This window comes from Sinohyriopsis cumingii, chromosome 12 (assembly GCF_028554795.1).
Source record: "Sinohyriopsis cumingii isolate HCF-2022 chromosome 12, ASM2855479v2, whole genome shotgun sequence".
Taxonomy (NCBI): domain Eukaryota; kingdom Metazoa; phylum Mollusca; class Bivalvia; order Unionida; family Unionidae; genus Sinohyriopsis; species Sinohyriopsis cumingii.
In genome coordinates this window covers 33,192,944-33,196,915 of record NC_142972.1, presented here as the reverse complement: position 1 = coordinate 33,196,915, position 3,972 = coordinate 33,192,944, and positions in this window count along the sequence as shown.

Here is a 3,972-nt window from a genome sequence, read left to right as displayed (position 1 = left end):
GGAACCTCAGCATATTCAGGGTTTAACGGCAAGTCTGCACACTTCTGTCTATATGTTGCTGATGAAAGCCTAAGTAATTAAACTGCAAAATGTAACGAAAAATGACTGCAAAAGATAATGAAATTAGAGACATAAACCCTTCCAAATACGGATACAGCTGTATTTTTTCAAGATGAATGATGACGGTAAAGATATGAAAACTCTGTAAGAGGTATGTTAAATAAAAGAAGAAGGTAAAACTATGTAATCGTTAAAATATAGGATCACATTTGATGTACAATATTCGATCTCTAAACATAATCCCGGGAGTTTCAATTCGTTGATCATCATAAAGCTTCTTAATTGAATAAAATATAATAGAATATAAAGAGAAATCATTTCACATGGTATTTGGTGTCAACGGCATTGGTAAGGTAAGGACTCTAAAAGAAGTTCATCCTGTAGGTGATATGCGTGTCAGTTGTGTCCTACACAATATCACTGAATCTCTTCATTTTCTTACATATGACTAATTCTAGCATTCAATGATCGCTTTGATGGTTCAAAACTTGTGTGTGGAATTTTCAATCCACATATTTTGCTAGGTCTATAGAACATTCTAATTTATATAGTTTTCCAAGTCACTATTGAAACTTCCATACTCAATCTGTTGTCTGCATGACGACTTTGGTGGCCAGAAGTACATTTATATTTTGTTTCCAGATTGTAAAAAATAACTATCATCAGGCTGAAAACTCCATTCCTTAGTATCTTTTTAAATACCTCCATTTCATTTTGACTGAGTAGGAGGCATATTAGTTCTTGAAACCTCACAAGCCATTGGCAACATGTATTTAAAATTATAAACATATTCGAGAAGATTAATTACTGTATCTTCATTTGAAACAATTTTCTCTTTTGTATTCAATGGTCCACGGACACTGTGTCCAAACACTAGCTTATAGGGAACAAATCCTAAAGATTATTGAACTGTTTCTCTAGTAGCAAACAATAGTGAATGAACACGTTCGTCTCAATCTTTTCCAGTATCAAAACAATGTGACCGAATGTTATTTGTCAACGTTTGATGAACTCTTTCTAATGCCCACTGGCTCTCAGGGTGATAGACAGAAGACCTGAATTGTTCGATGACTAATTCATGCATAACTTGCTGGGGAATTCCAGACATAAAATTTGACCCTTGATCAGATTGCTGAGAAGCCAAATGGAGTGAATAGGATTATCAAAGCTTTTACTATTGTTTTTCTTTAAATATTTTTAACAAGAATTGCCTCTTGGAATCTTGCTGACGCACACATTGTTGTCACTAAGTATTGGTCGTAGGTAACAGAAGGACAGTCTATCATTATTCTGCTAAATTGTTCGTCAAATGCAGGAATAGGTTGCAGATGAGCCTTAGGTATCTTCTAATTGGATTTCCTACCATTTGACAAGTGTGACAAAATCTAAAGTATTTGCAAAAATTACTTTTAATATTTGGCCAATAAAATGTATCCAAGATCTTGTGATAAATTGTATTGATCCCTAAATGACTAGCCAAATGAGTTTCATGGGCTAAAATAAGAATCTCCTGTGGATACAGCTTTGAAAGTACGATTTCATAGTTGACTGACTACTCTTCATCAGCAGGTAAGTCAGTTGATCTCCAATTGTTCATCAAGACCACGTTTTTAATAAAACAACAAACTTCCATCATACAACGATCTCAGGGCCTTTGTTTTGTTCGATGACAAGTGTCGTTTGTTACCCTGATTAGAATAAAGAGGATGACTGTGATTCGATTGATCCAAAAAAGTAAAAGTGACCTCATCAAAAGCCTGACCAATACATGTGCCAGGTAAAGAAATACTTTCCTGATCAACGTCATTCTCGAGAGCTTTCTTTGCCATAGTTCTATTAACGGCACAAGCTCGGTATAAATCATGAAATTCTTTTTAAATAGGATTATTCTGATACGAACAAGTCTCGCATGTTACAAGTGGATTAACCACAACCTTATTTCCATCTAGGTCATTGTTTACTAATAAATTAATACCCTCGATACGTAAAGAAGATACTCCGAGTGTCACGGGTCCTGAGACTTTTGTCTGAGGACAAATTTACACAGTGGAGAGGAACATTAACAAAGCCGCACTCTACTCCCTAAGAGCACTCCCATTCGAAGAAGAAGATTCAGAAAAGGCAAAGAACCTGATACTAAAAGACACTGAAAAGCTGCTGTGTTCCTTAAACGTTTGATAGGGATAGGATTGGCCGATCCACCGATGAGTGATATAGAACCGTTTGACATGAATGGTTCATAATTCTAAATAATAATATCAAATTGGGATTTGTTTGACCCAACAAATGTATCCTTTTCAATACATGACTGTGTCCTTGCTCTCTTAGAAATAAGATCATTTGGAATAGATCTCTCTTGATTCTATTGCTTATTTTTCAAAATGTAGCAATCCTTTCTCCTTGCAATAGGTACACTAGGAAAAGATAAAGACTTCTGATCCGTCTTATCAAAATCTTGATTCTAAAGGTTGCGCCAGTTTGAGGTTTGGAAGTGCTCGTATTAGACGGAAATAGTTTTCTACCAGAAAACTGTTGAGTGGAGGACTTACTGACAAAAGAAACATTATGAGTTAATGAATACTCGTCAGCTGTACGAGCAGCATTTTCCAACGTTTAGACCTTATCCTCGTCAAGGTAAGTTCTAACGTCACTATGGATGCAATATTTTAGCTTTTCAACTAATGAGTTGTCTGAGACTTTCCTAATCTTCACGAACTTTCTTGGCTACACGTCACATATCAAACATCTGCTCTTTTTCTCATACAAATTCCAGTTTCTTTTTTATAATTCCTAAACATTTCAGTCCATAACCATTGCATTCCTTAATCAGATCATAATCATCGTTTTGCTATACTGATATTGAAGTATATATGTCACGAGTTTTGCCAAAGAGAGCACTTTGTAATAACAGAGTCCAACGAAGAACATATTTATCAACTTTTTCTTTAAAGGGGGATACTAACCTAACATTTTTAGTAACATCGAAGCCTGAACTTGTGTGTAAAGTGAAGGATTGATTTTCCCTTTAGCTCTCTTTTAATCTAAATTGAAATTGCCTTTCGTCCTTTCCTCTTCCTCTATGCATCTGCAATTGCCTTTGCTTATAGTTGCTATTTATGTAAGTGCATCTATCACTCTCTCTCTCTCTTCTTTCGTCAATTCGAATTGTTTTTCTTCTTTCTGTGACTGCATTTGTCTCTCTCTCTTCTTTCTCCACTTGCATTTGTTTTGCTTCTTTTTGTAGCTGCATTTATCTCTCTCCTCTTTCTGCAACTAAATTATCCTCTCTCTCTCTCTCTTTCCTCTTTATCTAATTCCATTTGTAGTTTTTTAAATTCATGCTTTTTATCTCTGTTTCATTCCTGCATTTTAATTTCAATTCCATAATTTGTAAGTTAGAGTCAGATGGAAACCATAGCACTTTAATTAAAAAAAAAGTTCTATTCCACCAAATATTGGATCAAAATATTTTGTATTTCTTGCTTCGTTAAAAATGTATTTGCCTCAGAATTGTCATATTTTCTGCCAAGCTGAGGTAATTCATCCTTTTTCAAGGAGTTTAACTGTTCCTTGGTAGGATTTGAAATAAACATCTCCACCTTAGATGACATTGTAAAAGCATGTTGGTTTCACTAAAGATCTCTGAAATATCAAATGATACCTTGAACTGGGGAAATTCCAAATCAAGGTGAATTTAAATTTCACACAAACATTTCCTGAAATAGTTTAGAAAAATACGCATCCGACGGAGGAGCCTCCAATTTTCTGTTTCAAGTCTGTGATCTTAAAATAAATAATAGAAAAGAGTGAAAAGAAACAACCTTTGTAAAGTTCAACACATAATTTATTTCCCTAAAACACAAAGGGAAAATGAAAGAAAGAACTTACTCTATTAAAAATTAAATCCAAAAA